The sequence below is a fragment of the Micromys minutus genome, assembly GCF_963924665.1.
Source record: "Micromys minutus genome assembly, chromosome: 12".
Classification (NCBI taxonomy): Eukaryota; Metazoa; Chordata; class Mammalia; order Rodentia; family Muridae; genus Micromys; species Micromys minutus.
Window position 1 is genome coordinate 46,647,982 of NC_137981.1, and position 20,251 is coordinate 46,668,232.

The 20,251-nt window shown below is 40.0% G+C and overlaps 1 pseudogene across 1 annotated transcript; it reads right to left on the reverse strand.

The window, feature by feature from the left end:
* Positions 1-9,962: 9,962 nt before the first annotated feature.
* Positions 9,963-16,625, reverse strand: LOC308428344 (cytochrome c oxidase subunit 7B, mitochondrial-like; annotated as a pseudogene). The gene is made up of 2 exons: positions 16,600-16,625; positions 9,963-10,339 (listed from the first exon to the last, which is right to left on the reverse strand). The product of its transcript is annotated as a cytochrome c oxidase subunit 7B, mitochondrial-like (transcript).
* Between the last annotated feature and the right edge of the window lie 3,626 nt (positions 16,626-20,251).

Here is a 20,251-nt window from a genome sequence, read left to right on the forward strand (position 1 = left end):
CTTCTTTATTGTCATGTGATACCTGAATCTCTCCTTTTTGACACTGAAATATTTTTATTTCTATAATGTCTATTTTCTTCTTGGTGATTATAAATGGAGATTCTAATTAAAGTTGAAGCTAATACTTAGTTTATGGGTTTGACTTAATAAGTATGAAATTAACTTTAATCTTCAGATGATCTTTTGAGAAAAATACATTTGTTCATTAAATGTAGCTTCCCTCGTTCCCTTCCTTCTGCTGTTGTAGAATAAGATAGAAATTACAGGGTTGATCCCAGAAGTTATTGCGTTGTTTTCAAAGTCATGAAATGTTTTCACAACTGTAATCTTGTTTAAATGTGGTCTCTGTTTTCAGAAAACTTAACATTCAGGGAAAAAAAGCTATTAATGCACATTTCTTAGAGAACTGTTAATAGAGATGTGGATAAACTTAAATGTAATAAGAGAGAAAGATCAGCATAAATGGAATAAGTCTCAATGACATGCAGCCTATTCACACCTCTGGCTGGCTTTGTAATAAGTGGATGAACCTCAGTATTATTGGTATTTTATGTCACCCATTTTCCGTTTGTGAGAATGTCCATGGCTACTCATGGGCTGTCTGAATCTGGAACATGCCGTGCCTATTCACTTTCAGCTGAATGAGTCACTCAGAGAACCAGACATATACACTCATGGAATGAGATCATTCCCTGAGACACCAAATAATACTGTCTGCCCTTAGGAGCAAGCAGATGAGTGGTTGCACCTGGATTCCTTGTGTCACATCCTGTGTCTCTTTACCTTTGCTGTGTTGCTGGGTTCTCCTCCAAAGAACCACTTACATTTCCTACAGTCCCTTCTATTCCCTCACTTTCTTACCTCTGAGGGTGCATTGCCTCAAGTGTGCATGGCCCACTTCTTAGGGAAGATTCTGCAGCAGAAAAAAATGAGAATTCATTTATTATTTCTGTTTTTAATGGCTTTCTTTTTCTTGCTTAGCCCTAGCCAGAACCTGATTATTACACTGTGGTCACACAACTCGCCCTGGCTCCAGGGTGAGGACGACAGAGCCTAGTCATATGATTCTGAGCAAGCATTCTATGTTACAGACTACGACATGCTATGTGTTCATCAGAGGTGTGAAGAAGGCAGCATCTTAAGTGCAGTTTGTTATGTTTTTAGGATCCCCAGTCTGCTAATCTGAGCCTGGGGTTCCTAACTGGAGATTCTGGGTCTTCATTTTTAAGAATTCTGAGTCAGTGTTGGGAAACAGGAAGATTCAGTGAGAAGGAAAGGGACATGAGTTCCATGTGGGGGAAAATGACCAAAATTCCATTTATGCATTATGAACTTGTCAAGGAATAGACAAAATAAATGATTCCAAAAGATTCCAAGTCAATAGACCTGAGATGAAATGTAGAGATTTGTGTTTCTAGCCAGAATTTTAGAACATTTAGATACCTCTGATCCAGACTCATTCAAATTTTGAGGGCAGAACTGATTCATCCTAATTTATATGAACATAAATTATGATTTACTGGGGCTAATGAAACTCATATTCAGTGATTATTTTAATGATTTTGTTTAGTTCTACTTTAATTTTCCAGCTTTATTGATATGTAATTGGGAAATATTAAAATTACATATACTTGAGGTATGTAATATGATGTGCTGATGAATATGTATGGTACAAAATGATTATCACAGGCTAGAAAACAAACTTTCCCACCACTTTCAGTAACTTTTGTAAATATGTGATGAGAACACTGAAGATCTACTCAGTGCACACAGATCAAATCCATAGTCTGGTGTCATGAACTACAGTGGCAAGATTAGATTCCCAGTTACTCCTGCCCCAAGGTTGGAAACGAAGGCTATTTCAAGTGTGCAAAGTTGGGTTATATAGAAATATTATTTGTCTTAATATGAGCTATGGTGCCTAATATTCAGAGGCTTATCTTTCAGAAGATTGCCCTTATACCATTTATCCACTCTTTCCTACGTGCTGTGGTTTCTGAACTATAAGGCTATGCCTGTGAACATTGCTTAGCTTATAACCATGTACTGTGTTACTCAGCTTTTGGCCACTTGTGACAAATACTTGAGAGAATCAGCTTAGAAGGAGAAGGGGCTTGTTTTAACTCAGTTGCAGAGGGGAGTTCCAGTGGGTTCTGTTCACTGCATTTGAGCTTGAGGCAGGATACCCTGGCAGGTGGTGGTAGGAGCTGCTCTCCTGGTAGCTAGGAGATTAAAAAAAGAAGAAAAGTTTGGGTACCAACATTGCCATCAAGGTCACATTTCCTATCACACAACTTCCCCCCTACCAACTCCCATCTCTTAAAGATCTTACCACTGTTCCATAGAATCATGGACTGAGATCCAAGTATTTACATACGGCTCTATGGGAAGTCACAAGTATCTCTCTTTGTTGTGGTTATTCTCTCAACAGGATGAAGTATATATGCCACATAAATTATTAGAGAGTGGGTTCTATTTCAGTAATAAACACCTCTCAACCTCTTGTGAGGAACCAGTATAGGTACCTTAATATTAGTGGAAACCAGAGATTGTATTGGGTTTAGTCTTTTGTGCTACACACATTCTATGGGTTTGGCTGGATAAATTATGCCACGCACCCATCATGACAAGCTTATGCTGAATAGTTCCACTTACCACAAAGTCCCCTGTGTCCTATTTATGCTTCATTTTCTCTTTCCAACTCATGGCAATTACCAATCTTCTTAACATGTCTTAGCATTTCTAGAATGCAAGAGAGGGCAAATTGCAAGCAGGCCAAGCTATAACTCTAAAAGCCCCACCCCTAGCCTCCCTCCATCAACAAGACCACACCTCCTAATATCCAAATTCCTGAGCCCATTGGGGATATTATCGGTCAAACCACCACAAATGGTAAGAGTGAAATCTCTGAGAATAAAATATGCTAAGCTACATAGTCATTCTATGATTTGGGGATATTGTTCCATGCGATTCTGACAGGAAGACTCCAGTTCATAAGTACCATTTAGATTGTTATGGGTTTATAAGATCAGCAAAAGAGGAGGATGGAGAAAGAACTCTATAGTGTTTTGCATCAGCAATTCAGGACTGTCATCTGGAAATGACCCCACTCATGCTCATTGGTAGCATGCCCTGTCTTCACAACAGGGAGCCAAGAAATTCAGCTTTTTAATTATCCAGAAGAAATGGACAGCTGGATAGCAGCCATTAACTCTAGTAAGTACTGCATTCTGCTCATGTATTCTCTGAATATTTGGTATGCCCTTCTAGCCGATAGAAAGAGTGCTTACACAGCCTGAAGGTCCCATGTCGTCACGGCACCATTCTCTAGGTCCCGGAGGTCAGGGTGGGATGGTCTGTACCTTAGACCGGATGCGCATTTGGAGTTGCAAGCTCCTACTAAGTGAACTACCTGGCTAGGGATCCCACTCTGCCCTTGCCTTTACCTTCTGTGGGATTCTTGTTTTCCTAACTCTCCTCCTTGGATGACACAGTGAGAAGAAATTGAACAACACATACTGTTGTCCTCTGAGCAGGCTTGTTAGTTCATGCCTTACTTCTAGATTCATTACCCATACTTCCGAGTCAGTCTAGTTCCCTCTTAACATCTGGGAATGTGTACTAGTATCTGAGATGTGTACTAGTATCAATACCCACAGTGCCTTCACAGACATTCTCACTAGGTTTACAATACAATCTTCTCCATGGCTCCCATCCCCTTCTTCCTTAGATGCTTGCTTAGATTAATTGTGAAACTCTGGGTCTAGCAGACTTCAGTGGAAGAACCATTTATTTAGTCTGATTTTTGCATAGCCATATTTTTTCTGGCACAGATTTCTGAATGCCTTCCAAATGTATGCAATGATTTCTAACTATGAATGAGGCAGATCATTTCCATCTTCCTGCAATGTACAATTTTAAGTAGCACTTGTTACTCATGGCATTTCTTACCTTTACTTGGTTCCTAAAGTCTGAGAAACAGCTGCTGCTATTCCCTCACATCTGCGAGCTCTTTACTACTTTTGATTCTTTTAAAACTTTTGTGCATGTGTGTGTGTGTGTGTGTGTGTGTGTGTGTGTGTGCAAAAGCATGCACACAAACATGTTCACACATGCATGCAAATATCTGTGAAGGCCAGAAAAGGCTGATGGATCCCGTGAATCTGGAGTTACAGACAGTGTGAACCACTTGTCTTGGGTGCTAGGAATTAGACTTAAGTCCTCTGCAAGGGCAAAAAATGTTCTTAACCAATGAGCCATACCCAGTCTCCTTCCATTTTCTTTTAGCTTTCAATATAGCCAACTTCTTCTATTTTATCTTTCCTGTAATACTTAGTGTCATGGATTGAATCATCTCCTCCCTTCAAAATACACTGGAATCTTAACCACTGGTAGGTCAGAATATGACCTTATTTAGAAAAAGAACTTTATAGAGGTAATTGAAAAATGAAGTCATTAGGATGGGCTCTAATGTAATATGTCTGTTGTCTTTTAAAAAGTGTATGTTCATACATGGATCAGACAACACAGAACTCATGAAAATGTCATGTGAAGGTGAAGGTAGAGACAGAGATGTGTGTGACAAACCAAATATCATCAAGATGGATAGTGGACTACTGGGGGCAGCAAAAAATCTGCGATCAGGCTCTCTGACTGCCTGGAGGGGTAGCCAGTGCCCATACTCTTTCACTCACCATGTATGGTGGTTTGAATGTGCTTGGCCTAGGGAGTCACACTGTTTGGAGGTGTGGCCTTGCTGGAGTAGGTGTGGTCTTGTTGGAGGAGGTGGGCTTTGAGAGCTTCCTCCTAACTGTCTGAGGATGTCAGTCTTCTGTTTGCCTTTTGAACAAGATGTAGAACTCTCAGCTCCTTCTCCAGAACTATGCCTGCCTGGATGCTCCCATGCTTCCTGCTTTAATAATAAAGGACTGAACCTCTGAACCTGAAAGCCAGCCTCAAGTTAATAATGTCATTGTAAGAGTTACCTTAGTTACAGTGTCTGCTCACAGCAGTAAAACCCTAGACAATGCAAGATAACAAAGTACTTCGACCAGGTTTCTCACTGTATGACCGTTAGTACGGAAATCCTAAGAAATGTGTTTACTTCCTCAAGGGATGCAAATGACGGTAAAACTACTGCTCTGACTCTCTGCATGGCATATTACTGATTTATCAAATGATTACAGAGACATTACTTGATTTGTTACTGTCACAAAAAATATTGGATAGAAGGGACCTAATGAAGGGCTTATTCTGGCTCACAGGGGGTACAGTGCCTCATGGTGAAGGAGTCATTGTAATGGGTATCCCCTTGGTGGTGGGTGCCTCTAACAACTGCTTATGATGCATTTGCAATCAAGAAACAGAGAGAAATGCTGGCTGGCTTTCTCCTTTTCTCTATTTTCTTCAGTCCATGACCTTAGTCTGGGGCGAAGCCATCCATATGCGGCCTTAGTCTACCCTCCTCTGTTAAACCTGTCTGAAAGCACCTTCACAAACACACCCAGAAGTATGCCCTGTCAATGCTCTCAATAGTTATTAAATCCAACCCAGTTGAAACTTGAAGGTAGCCATCTCCCAAAACAAGCAACATTTCATTGACTGTGTCACCCTTGTGTAATGTGAAGAACCATCACCAGTTTCTGCCTCTTTCATAAGTCTGCCTTATGCTGCTAATCAAATCAACCCCTTCATCCCATTGGCTTAGAGAGTTGGGGCTTGGTCCTCTTTCATGTTCCAGCTTCATTGCTGGCTGGCTAGAAGACTTCTGTGCTCACTGCTGTTGCCCTCCCTTGGGGACAGAGACTGGCTAGGAGACTCTGTGTTCACTGCTGCTGTCCTCCCTTGGGGACAGAGGCTGGCATAGAATGCTCATTTCAGCATTCATTTCCAGTCTCCACATGGAAGTCAGGAGATGGAAGAGAACACTGGGTGTCCCACTGACAGTTAAAGCACTTTATCCATTTCTAATATATTGGCCAGAACTAATTACATGCCATCAACAGTCCACAAAGGGAACAAGGAAGTTTACAGTGCCCAGAAAGTGTCTGAATCAGTCCTGTCTGCCATCACAAACACCATGCAGTATTTTTGTTGAAAAAAAGACAAAAAAAAAAAAAAAAAAAAAAAAAAAAAAAAAAAAAGAAACCCAAACATTTATTTCTTGTAATTCTAGAGGCTAGAAGATCAAAGGTTAAGGGGCCAATATGATTAAGTCTTGGTTAGGTCCTGATTCCTGCCTTGAAATTGGGCATGCTCTTACTGTGTCTTTAACTGAGTTGTTCTCTCTGTATAAGGCATTCATCTTCTCCATGAGGCTCATACCTTCATTCATCCTCAGCATCATGTTGGGAGCTACTGTGTGACTTAACTTTGGAGGTTTGCAAAGATTCAGACCACAGACAAAGCTTAGGAGAGCAAGAGAGCAATGCAAAGTTGACAACTGTCACTCCAAAAGCCTCCCAGGTTTTGTCTGAAAGCTACTAATACTTCTATACATTGGTTAATTCTGTGCTTGTTAAATGAATGATATACACCTATCAGTATGACATAGGTGCTGAGATAAATGATGAATCAAAAGCATACAGATGAGGCAAAACATCATTAAATAATCTACTATAGCTATTGTAAACCTCCCAGATGAGGACGCACACATCTGGGGTGCTTATGAAAGAGTTGACCTGGCTAGCTATTAAGAAAAACCCCCAAGGATGCTTGAAGTAAGGGCTACTTCCCATGCAGGAGGGAATCCCAGGTGATGATGGTGTTAAGGTTAGGGATGATGTCATTCAAGGGGTTAGAGGGGTAGATGAATGAACGGCATATCCTACAAGGACTCTGAGGCAGTGTGGACATTGTCTTTCTTTCTATATGACATGCAGTGAGTTACACGGAGCAGGCACACTTGCACGCATCCCATGTCTGCAGCTGATAGAGCTGGCTGTTGACGGTGGTCAGTCAGTCCTTCCTGGACATGGACCTGAAGTTTTTCTCTATGCCTGCCATGCTTTGGTGTCACGTGATAGGACCAACACTTGGAACTAACCTGTCGAGTTCAACCAGTGATTTGTTCCCGTAACTGGGTGTGCAGGTCCCAGATGTAAGGCTTTAAGGTCAGATATGGAAAATAGTGCAGAGTCTGTCCAGACTTTGAATAATAGGACACAAAGATTGAGACATATGGATGACATTTTTCTACCAGTATAGTATTTTTGGCATGTGAAAATTTTTTTTTTCTTTTTCGCCTCCAGGATTTTTCCTTCCTTCCTATTTTTGATGTCTGCCCTTTGATCAAAAAAAAAAAAAAAAAAAAAAAAAAAAAAAAAAAAAAATAGAGTAAACTCTCATACAAGAACATTTGATTTCCCCTTAAAATCTGACTATTCATAACCCATTTAAAATTGATTTATTGTCTTACAGGCTATGACTTAATTCCAGGCAGAAGCCAGGAGAAGGTCATCTTCCTCATGATTTCTGCAGTTTGCCAGTTCCCTCTGACTGGCTTAAAGGGACAGGCTCAGGATGGTGACTCTGTAGCAAGATGGCTGTAGTGGACTGAATGCTATATGTTTCTCCATAGAGTCATGTATTTGAGTACCATGTCCCCAGTTGGTGGTAATATTTGGCAATGAAACCTTTAGGAGACACAGTCTTGTTAGAAGGAGTATTCATCAGAGGTGGGCTTTGAGACTTTATGGCTTCACCTGCTCCCTGCCCACAATGTCATTACTAGATGGTTAGAGAGTTGCAGCTGAGAGACAGATTTCCTGAGCACCCATCTGAGAAGCTGTGTTATCAAAAGGGCTCCTTCTCCCATGAGAGGAGGCAGAAAGTGCCATCATTGCTCCCTGGCCCTCCTGTGTGCTAAGCACCATAACCTTGGGGTGGTTCGGCTTGCTATGAGATACTTTATCCTGCTTTGTTCTCCCTCTAGATCCCCAACCAGCCTGCCTCTCTTGCTCTTCTTAATGTGGTTTTTAAACAGAGGTGAGCTCTGGGGACCAGACTCTTTTTCCTTTGTTAATCTCTTGGCTTAGAAAGTCCTTATGCTGAATTTTAGTCTGCTTTGAAGAGCGTTGATTCCTTCAGGGTCTATTCTGTAATCATGTCATGCCTTATAATTATCTTGTCTCCTTTTCTTATGCATTCTTTAGTCTTTCTAAATAATTAAGCATTTTGGATTAATGACTTTTGTCTCCCAGGTAAGAGAGGTTTTGCTTTTTGTCCTAGAAATATTTATATTATGTCTAATAAGGACATAATATAAATGTCTAATATGTCTAATAGAAATTTTAAATTCCCATCCTACTGTTGAAAGAATTATTAATGTACATGCTTTTAATGTCTCAAGCTATGCTTGAGAATGAAATCATGAGACTATTCTACTTTCTACAGCTGCCTTCCTATTGAGAAGCGATTAGCCCTAGGTATAGGCACTGGATGCAAGTTCGTCTCAATATACATCTTGAGTCTACCATTTACTAGTATAGACTTAGGTTAAGTTACTTAACATTCTTAGGCCTTAGATGTCTCCTTTGTAAAAAAGGGCATGATAATGAGAAAACCATGCCAAGGAGTCACCTTGGGATTTTATGGGGTAATGATACTGAGAATTTAACACAGGTCTTGTAAGAAGATGTGCTATTTACTGAGAATGTACCCCAGGCTGGGTGTGTCCTCTTCTTATGCTGATACACAATTAGAACATAGCCTTTGCTGCTAATGAGACATACTGCAGAGTCTGTCTGATGCCCTGCAGCATAGGCTCTTAGTTACAGTCACAGAGCTGAGAGCTCGGTTCTCTGAGGGTTGCTGGTTTGAATGAGACTTCGTGTTCTTATTCCTGGATTCCTTGGGCAGTTGTTTTCCTTCACAGTGCGTTTTTCATACAAACACCCTCAGGATCACTAGTCATCTCTACTGCAAAATCATCTTAGTTACTCATACTACCCTGGTTTTTAAAAATGTCTCAAATAGCTTTATTTTGATAGTAAGCTATCTGATAATTTTCATTTCAAGTTATTAAGTACAATGAGGCACATTTGTGGGACACACACACACACACACACACACACACACTTCAAAAGAGCCATATTGTACTGGCCACACTTTATTGATGAGAAATTAACACAATTTTCATGGAGTTGGGGGAATAAATGAGCCAGCTTCCAAACCTACGTATGTCTTTAGTAATTGCAATTTCAGTAAATGGGACTCGGAGATTGCTGATCTGAAAGGTTTAAAGGTAATGAGGATTCCTAGTGTTTGAATACTAGACACATTGAAATTATTATCTTCCATAGCCATATGAAATGAAATGTTTATGATGATATCTTGAGTGTGCATGGAGCCCATTCCCAAAAACCTCCTACCTATTTTCTAGCCTAGATGCCCATGGAATACTGACTGTTGGGTTGGAAGCTTCTGACTAATTTCTAGAATTTAATGCAAGGGAATACAAATTCAGAGTTACATAGTTCCTATTATTCTTTTCTCTAGTTCTGTACTGAATGACTTCAGTCATGTACTATGTACTGATGAACTGAATATATGACTTCCCATCCAGTACTGTCTATTGATGATGTCACAGACATCCTGCTTTGTTTAAATCCATGGCATGTTTTTACAGGGATGAATTCACCAAATGATGCATTTCTTACAAGGTAATTCTGTAGTTACCCAGCACAAGCATGCCACTGTTTATAATTAACCGATCGTTTGTTACTTAAGACAAGAGTAGATATGAATTGGAGGAGAAACATAGTGCTCAGGGATGAGAACGGATTAATAAACCCCTGGGTTCTTTTTTTTTTTTTATTGTGGAAGAATGACAGGTCTTTACATTCATTTAAGGTCAACTTGCACTTACACTCACTTAGTGTGTTCTGCATTGTTGTATTGGAGCTTCAGTAAGGAGAAGCAGGACATGGAAGATGGCCATATTTTAATGAGTACACGATTCTTTGACTTGGCCTTCACTTATGAGTTGGTTTTGAAATAATTCCTTGATTATTGTACCAGCCGGCATGACTACTGATCTCTCCATTCCTTTGGGGTGACCCTGCCAACAGGGGACAGGTTCCATTCTATTTCAATTTGTGTGCCTGTGTATGTCCATGTAGAAACACAGAAGATGCCTCCACCTGCTAATATAGCATTTCAATATATGTCATGGAAATTAGGTGCCCTTTTCTGATGGCTCTGCCTTGCCACCACTTGCTGAATGCTTTGAACTTGGAGATGTCTTAGTGCACTTTTGGCCAAGGACAATATTGTGGAGAAGAAGGTGGGACTGAGGTGACTACAGCTGCTGCCTTGGTGCAAATTCACCCCAGCTACCCTTGCAAAGAGTCCATGGGTGATGTTCTAAAGGAACAGGCCTTGGTTGGCTCTGTAGGTTGGTTCATTCCACTTGCATCTTGTATAGCAAGCCTTTCCTCTTGCACAGATATTGGGAAGCTATTTGATATTTTTTGATTTTACATGCATTAAGAACCAGCCAGGTTATTTCATATACTGTTTTTGATCTTTAAAAAAAATCATACTCTGCTGGTGTCATTTTATTGTAATAGAACTTTCACTGGACCCACTGACTGGAGAAGAGCCAGTATTCAAACCTAAGCATTAATTTAGTCATTGCAGTTTTTAATGTAGGCAAGTGCCTATAGGCTCTGCCAAACCCATCAAAGAGATTGCAGATATGAGCTACTTGTGGCTGCGACTGAGGATCACATGTAGTTGTGGAGGTGTCTGAGTGGCTGGGCAGATACCATACAGACCCTAAGAGAACACAAATGCCAGACCAGGCTACTATATCTAATAAAACTCTCATTTATTATAGTTGGAGAAACCAACATGTCCCATGACAAAACCAAATTTACACAATATCTTTATACCAATCCAGCCCTACAAAGGATAATAGATGGAAAACTCCAACACAAGAAGAGAAACAACACCCTAGAAAAAGAAAGAAATTAATCTTCTTTCAACATACCAAAAAGAAGATAGCCATGCAAACATCATTCCACCTCAAACAACAAAAACAACAGGAAGCAACAATTACTATTCCTTAATATCTCTTAACATCAGTGGACTCAATTCTCCAATAAAAAAAACATAGCCTAACAGACTGAATACATAAATATGACAGCATTTTGTTGCATATAGCAAACATACCCCAGAGTAAAAGGCTGGGAAAATTTTTTTCCAAGCAAATGGTCCCAAGAAACAAGCTGGAGTAGCCATTCTAATATTGAATAAAATCGTCTTTCAACCAAAAGTTATCAAAAATTGCTGAGGAAGAACACTTGATACTCATCAAAGGAAAGTATAAGATAAACTCTCAATTCTGAACATCTGTGTTCCAAATGCAAGGGCAACAACATTCTTAAAAGCAAGTTTACCAAAGCTCAAAGCACACATTGCACCACACACAATAATAGTGGGAGAATTCAACATTGCATTCTCATCAATGGAAACAGAAGGTAAACAGAGACACAGTGAAACTAATTGAACTTATGAACCAAAGGGATTTAACAGATATCTACAGAACATTTCATCCTAAAACAAAAGATTATACCTTCTACTCAGCACCTCATGGCACATTCTCCAAAATTGACCATATAGTTGGGCACCAAACAGGCCTCAATAGATATAAGAAGATTGAAATAATCCCATACATTCTATCTGATCACCATGGACTAAGGCTGGTCTTTAATAACAACAAAAACAACAGAAAACCCATGCACACATGGAAGCTGAACAATGCTCTACTCGGTTATAACTTGGTTATAAAAGAGATAAAAAAAATTGAAAACTTTTTAGAATTTAATGAAAATGAAAACACAACATACCTAAACTTGTGGGACAAAATTAAAGCAGTGTTAAGAGGAAAACTCATAGCTTTGAGTGTCTCCAAAAAGAAACTGGAGAGAGCATACACTAGCAGCTTGACCGCATAGCTGAAAGCTCTAGAACAAAAAGAAGCAAATACACCCAAGAGGAGTAGATAGCAGGAAATAATCAAACTCAGGGCTGAAATAAACCAAGTAGAAACAGAAAGGACCATACAAAGAATCAACAAAACCAGGAGCTGGTTCTTTGAGAAAATCAACAAGATCGACAGGAAGAACAATATTAATGAACCAAACCTCTCATAGCTCCCAGGGACTAAACCACCACCCAAAGAGTACACATGGGGGACCCTTGTCTCCATTGACATATGTAGCAGAGGATGGCATTGTCTGGAATCAATAGGATGAGAAATCCTTGGTCCTGTAAAGGTTTCATTCCCCAGTGTAAGAATATGCTTGGGTGGTGAGGCTGGAGTGGGTAGCTGGAAGGTGGAATATCCTCATAGAAGTAGGGGGAGGGGGTATGGTAGGGGGGCTTCTGGAGGGGATATCAGGAAAGGAAATAACATTTGAAATGTAAATAACATTAAATATCTAATAAAAAAGAGACAAAGTGATTTATTGTATATCCACAACTTTTCAATGAATTATTTGAGTTATTTCTTCTTCCATTAGGTGCAGTCTGTCAATTTTCTCATTGCATGCTAGAGATATTGAATTTGTGGATTATTAATGGGTTTTTAAATTGCTGACCATTGAGAATTGCTACTATTGTTTTTAATCTTCTTAGTTTTTCCATGTTTATAACCATATCTTGTGGCTTGGAGGGAATATTGGATTGTTTATTTGTGGGTGTCAAGTGTCTATTCTCTTAGTGAAAACCACTGTGTCTGAATTCCAGGAGGGGTTAGTACCATAACTTACATGGACTCTGTCGTTCCCCTTTGTGAGTCCTAGAGAAACACATCTCACAAGGACGATGCTAGGTTTCTGTGGAGGTAAGTTACTTCCCACAGGTTTGTTTTATTCAGCTTGGTTTTGACATTTGAAATTTTCTAACCTGCTGTTATCTTCAGCAGATGATAAGGGATGCCAGAAGTGACCACAGTCAATGTCCAAAAGTATTAAGTGCAGGACGAAAGAAAGCTTAAGAAAGTTATCACAATGGTTTAAACGCATGGGGGGGGGGTGGTGGTAAGCAGGTGGACTGAAGTTATGGCAGAGTTACAAAGTCAGACGAAAACAAAAGTTTTAATTGAAGATAGGGGTGTGGTTATAAGCGTGATGTTTATGGCCAGCCATGGTGATAGCTTGGAGTCATATGTATAAATTTGTGTACATACATGTCCATGTGCACATTTGGCAGAGGAAAGTAAGGTAAAGGAGGAGATAAGTAGTGATACAATCATGATTTACGACTTTGATTGAGTGATAGATCATTAAGCAGGGTAAAGCAGCCCTGCCTCTACATTGATAGTTCCTTCAAACCAAATCAGAGTAACCAGATGTCCAATAACAGGAAGAGATTGTTCCATAGGCTTAAATGACTTCAATACTTTAAATTGGAAAGTAGAAGATGTTCTTTTCTTAATGCTGGTGCCAAGTCAAACACATTTAAAATTTTGCATCTTCCTTAGGGTCGTGTGTGATTGTCTTGAAACCCTGTTTGCAGTAAGGCTGTGAGCATCCTTTCTGCCATGGCCACAATTAGTCTGAGAAGCAGAAAAGAGAGTTGCAAAGTGGCAGGGAAATAGCCAGTGCAGGCTGGGCCGACAGATGGGGAACAGAAGGGAGGGGAAGGCACTGTGAATTTGAAAAGGAAGCTATAAAATTAATTTCCCTTTCCTTTATGAATGGGACATTAGCAGTTGCTTTTGGGCCAATTACGTTGGCCATCACATTTTAATGGTGGCAGTTACAGCCAGTTTAATTAGTAAGTATCTGTGAGTAATTTAACATTTCACTGAATGAGAAACCATTCTGAGGGGAAAAGAGGGGTCCTCTAAATAATATTCACATCTCTACAAAAGCCAATCATTCAATAAGAAGAAACCTAACAACAAAAAATGGTCGCTCCATATTTTTTAAGTGACAGTTTAATTAGGTATTTAAAGTGGAAAAATAGAAACTGTGTTTACCATCAGTACTGGTGACAAATCAGCCGGGCTTATATTTTGGCTTTTTTTTTTTTTTTTTTTTTCCTTTCTCTGCTCCCTAGTACTTCTATTCCTATTTGCTTTTGAACCTGATTTATTTTGCATTCTTTTATCATCTGTAGTATTAGGGACAAACAAAAGAAACTTGTTCTAAGTACTGCCATTTTGTTTTCAGACTCCATTTAACTATAGGGGAAACAAAGTCCCAGGTCTCAGACCCTAGGGAAGCTGGGGACTTCCCAATAGTTGAACAGCTTCTGTTCTAAGGAGAGTTAGTTGTCTGAGTCCACCCATTTCAGGGACAACTTGTAAGAAGCCTGTTGTCTGAGTCTAGGCATCTCAGGAACACCTTCTCCATCTTGCTGGCAGGGTCAAAGTTCATGTTCTCAGGCTGAGGAACCATTTCCTATTCTAATTGGTAGACAGTCTTTTGCTCAGTTCCTTATGTCAAAATATGATTAGACAATGCTACAGCCCACCCTGTTCCCCCTCACTATATGGTTTTATCCTTTCACTGTGCTGTACAACTTGCCTTTCAGAGTTGCAGTTCAGCTCTTGAGTATGTTCTATGGCCCTGATCAATCAGTAGTGGTTGATTATAATACATTTTTGTCATCTGCATTGGCGAGGTGCTTGAGTGATGTTGACTCTAAGAGGACTCCACAACAGTAGTTTGCCTCCACTGTCCTCACCCACATTTCCTTGACTATCATTTTGCTTGAGGTTCTTACTGACAGCCTTTAGGGGTGCAGGTAAAGTCAGCACAGCAACCCAAGAAGATCTCCAAGCATGTTAAGGTCATCCACTTAGGGCAAACTAGGAATTGTGATTTTGGTGGTGCAAAGAATTTCAGGACTATCCAGCCAGGTTATGAGACAGAGTTAGAGATTTATTAAAGATATCTAAATATAGAAAAAAGCTTCTGGACTGGTAGAAAAGAGTCCTAAAATACATACTAAGACTATGGGTATGGGCTTCTCAAAGTTAAACCTGGGATCACTTTCTTTACACACACACACACACACACACACACACACACACACACGGTATTGATCAGGTTAAAAGTTATTGTCTTCCCAATAATGTTTTCTGAGGGGCACCTGAGAGAATTATAATTGAAAAGGTAAAAATCCAACTCATAGTGATACTCAAAGGTAAAGTAGCTTTATTACAAACAGTTTTGAGATATTTTTAGGTATTGTCTAAGGAAATGAATGAGGCCCTACCCAAAGGTCATATTATTTTAACTGTCATCCTGGATTATCGCTTCTTGAACATGAAATATGTACATGTGAAAGGAAGATTAAAGAGGACTTGAGATGCAGAGCTTTGGATGATGGTCATTTTATGTCTACCTAGAGGTGAGATTGGAAAATACCTTATATTAAACAAGGATGCATTAGAGGTAGATAATATGAGGTTCTGTAAATACAAAGAGAATTGTTTGCAGTATATAGAAAAGAAAACATAGTTCTTGCTAAGAATTATACTAAAATTCAGAAGTAATACAAATACTCATATTCAATAAAGTGCATGGCACTCATCAATACTATTCTAGCAGCCTTCTACCCTTATGCTCTAAACAATTGCTCCTATATCCTTCCCAGGATACTGGAGGCTAAACCTGAGACTAAAGTATTAGCAGATTTGTTTCTTCTAGAAACTTTACCCTAGACTTGTCCTCCCAACACAGTGGTGCCTTGTTTAAAAATGATACCTATAGGCTCATATATCTAAATGCTAAGCATCAAGGAACAACACTCTTTGATAAGGATTATGAAGTGTGGCCTTGTTGGAAGGAGTGTGTTTCTAGGAGTGGTTTCTGAGACTTTAAAACCCAAGCCTGATCCAGTTGCTCTGTCTCTTCTTGTTGCCTGTGAATTCGGATGTAGAATTCTCAGCTACGTTTCCAGCACCATGCATGTCTGGTTGCATGCTGTCATGTTCCCTGCCATGATGATAGTGGACTAAACCTTTGAAACGGTAAATCAGCCCCAATTAAATGCTCTATTTTATGAGGATTGTCTTGGTCATGGTATCTTCCCAACAATAGAATACTGACTAAGACACAAGACCTTCCTTCTGTGTCTACTTTTACCTCAGAACATGAGCAAGACAAGAGAGAGAGAGAGAGAGAGAGAGAGAGAGAGAGAGAGAGAGAGAGAGAGAGAGAGAGAGAGAGATATGAAGAAGGAGGAGGGGGAGGAGGAGGAGGGGGAGGGAGAGAAGAAGAAAGAAAAGGAGAAGGAGAGGGAGAAACAGCATGAAACCGCACTGCCAAAGTACAGTGTAAACATTATCTCTGCTGAGATGTCTTGAGCTACATATTTTAGGTCATTCAGCATCATGTTGATTGCATTTTCTCATGTTCTTCAACACAGGACATATCTATTAGCTATTTGAATATGACTGAGTTTATATGTTTTGACTTCTAAATCAAGAGTTTGAACCTCCATGGACTCCAACATTAATTTATATACCTCATAGCAACAGAGAGAGGATCGGTTTGGATAATGTGATCTCTTGCATGATGCTGCCCATGTTCATGTCACTGACATTTCAACTGACCGGAAGTCCATCCCTATCCTCACCTTATCTGCTTCATTCCCTGAACCATTCCCCCTCTCTGTGTAAAAAACAGTTCTATATGCTTCCCCCATCCCTGTATAGAAAATATATTTATGTGTTTTATTTAAAGTAGGAGAAAACATAAATTTGAAAACCTTTTAGAGATGTGGTCTGATTGCAAGACAGAAATCCCCTTTGCCATATACTAAGGAAGATAACACTGAACTTTGCTAATTTCTCAACTTTTATAGTCTAGACATGTGAGGATCTCAGCAGAGACCCCAAACACATCCCTGCTCCAGGACTGTGAATGGTTCAGGCTAGAGTTTGCCCGCTCTCGGATTGTTGTAATTTTGATATACACAAGGTCCAGGGGATGAATTATACCCATCATAATCCATGTGATCCCAGGGAGGAGGGGTGACACAGGTGACTCCCAATCAGAGCAAGACTCAAACACAACTTTCCCCTTCAGACTTCTGCTCCTGGCAATTGAGTTGGACACCTGTTGCTCTTGGATTTACCATCCCATACCCCCCGATGACTTACATTGTCATCAGAAGGTTTTATGGGCCCTTTTCTAGAGGTATATAAAGCGTTAGATATTTACAGCATGCATCTGTTGGATGATTGCTTATCACTCACAGTTTCTTACATTGGCTCTCTTCCACCCCCGATCATTTGTATTTCCAAACTTATCAGCCTAAATCAAAGAAGAAGTGTGACTTTACTACTCACCTCATTTTCTTTTCTGTTTGAAAGTCAGTGTTTCTCCTTTGGCTTCCAGAGGGATTTAGCTTTCCTCCCTCCTTCCTTGTCAAATTGGCCAGTCATTCACTAAGGTGTTGACAGAGAACATTTATAAGGAGTTTAGTGTCTATCTACTGAGTGGCAGTTGGTCTTAAATTGCAGAGGCAAAATGTATTCGTCTCACCGAGGACTTTAGGAACGAGTCCAGTGTTGACCTAGCAGTGGGTAGAGATGGAGCCGCTCATGCCTAGTTAAGCACCAAATGAGGAACAAGCTTAAGGAAACCTCTAAGTGTTCGTTTCTTAATAAGGTATGTGTTCATTTAGTCATCAGTGAACACATTTTCTACAGTAAGTAATCTGAATTCAGTCCTGACTCAAGAAATTTATGGTTTAAGGAACACTTCTCCCACCCACATACATACCTCACAGACACATACGGGCACAAGCACACACCCTGTACACTTATATGTCACATGCACACACCACACTTATAATACAATACACATATATGCAAAAACCACACACAATATACATACATATCACATACATACTAAGAAATGCACACGCCATGCACCACACATACACATACCACACATTCACACATACATATACCACACAAACATAAAACATGTACCACACACACACACACACACACACACAGCACAGACCACACAAAACAATGCACACAAAACACATATATACACAAACACACCATAATACATATACATATATATGCATACATACCATACTACACATATCAAACACTCATACATATAATACACCTACATATGCACACATACCATACCATACATACCACACACACACACACACACACATACCCCACAGATCACACACACTCATGCACAAACCATACACAGACATATGCTCACATAACGTATACGTATTCCATACTCACACTGTCACATGCAAGCACCACACAAACACACTACACACAAACATACACACACCACTTTAAGAAAGCAAGAGTAACTAATTTTTACTATTGATTAATATATATCAACCCCCTGGTACCTTGAGGACAAATACATGAGCCATAGAACTAAGGACTCAGTCCTTTCTAAGCAGGGGGTACTTGTTTTCCTAACAGCCATCTGTCATATATTCTCAGTATTCCTAGGATTTAATGCTTTTTAGAAATAAGCATAGACACTGAGCATATGCTTATAAAGAAAGACTGTCCCTGAAGTAAACTAGCTTATCTTGGACACGCTATTGCATGAATCTTGAGGGACAAAAGCCAAACCAAACCAAGTGAGTAGTAACTAAACAGAGGGATGCTCTCGACCACTCTAGACAGAGATATAAATGGGGATAAAGACATGAAAGCCAGACATTTGAAACAATGCGGACTGCAACTGAAAGCTCAGACTAAGTAGAAAAGAGAATGAAGAAAACTGGAGGGCTGGGGACATGGCTCTGTGGATAAAAGTGGCAGAGCCAGGCAAGCCTGACCATCAGAGTTAGATCCCTGGACCCATGTGATGGCGGATCCAAGCCACAGCATCCTTCTCCTGAAAAGTGGGAGGAGCTGAGGGCGGTAGGCCTTCCTTTTATTATTTATAACATTTATTATTTACAACATTGTTTGCCTGGTGGGATTAACAATAACTCTAGAAGCAGCCAGATTTACCTAGTCCTTTAGAGATGAACTGCATAAGGATAAGCATGGCCCGGCAGGAATATGCTTTTGCTCCACCAGCCATGTAGAAAGACTCATGAGTAGGCCCTCTCTTATGAGGAAAATTGTGTCTATCAGGGAGAAATTACTTTGATTGTTTTCTCCAAACAAGAAAATCCGAGGTTTAAGTGGGTCAGAACTGCCCTAATATTTAAACACTCCTTTGAAAAGTAATGTTTCTAGGCAACATTCCTTGTGTCTCCATGTACAATGGTATGGCTACTTAGAAGATGGCTCATTTGATTCTTCTTCTTTTTTTATTTATCTCTATTTCATGTGCATTTTTTTCTTTTGCTTGCTTGTATGTCTGTGTGAGGGTGACAGAAGGCCTGGAACTGGAGCTCTAGACAGTTGTAACCTGCCATGTAGGTGCTGGGAATCGAACCCAATGCTCTTAACTGGCTGAACCATCTCTCCAACCTCTCCCTGTCACCTCTTTATTAACTTAGTGATCATCATCACAAATGGTCAAGACAAAGCCCTTCCCCATGCCATCCTGTATCCAGAAGAGGTCAGTGGTTTCTCAGGACAGCCTACAGTGTGTGTTTCTGATCTGTTTGATCCATTTTCTACTCCTGCTGTGAGCTGGCCTGGTGAAACACTGTAGTATGCTCCTCAAGTCTGAAATTAATATTAATTAGTACCTTGACCTGATACATCGCTAGGATTGAACAATAGGTTTCTGTTCTACTTTTCTTACAAATTAATTCGATCACCTCACCCAACATAGTTTATCAAATGGTGAAATGGAACAACATTAAGATATCCCCACCGTAAATTTATGAAGATTCTCCAGTAATAAAGCATCAGCAACATGGGCATCTCCAAGTTGACTGCTGCATGCATAAAGATCTTAAGATCTTGTGAGATAAGCTGGGCTTATATACCACAGAAGCTACAGGAAAGGTGTAGTTTCATCTGCTCAGCAGGTCTAGCCTGAAGTCCTTGCCTGGACCTGGTGTGGTTGCTTCAGGACCCTGATGTTGTATTGAGTCAGTGACACGCACATATGAAGTCTCACTGTGTAACAAACCAGAGAATTGAAAAGGACCGTGGGGTTAACCTAGCAGCGGATGTCCAGGACATTTGGAAGAAGGTCTCCAGTTCCTCTTGTTGTTGTCCCTGTTATACTTAGGTCCTTGCCCTCCACTGCTTCATTTTGCCCAGAATTACTACAGAAGTACCTCAGTGGTATAGCAGAAAACAAAACAAACAAACAAAAAA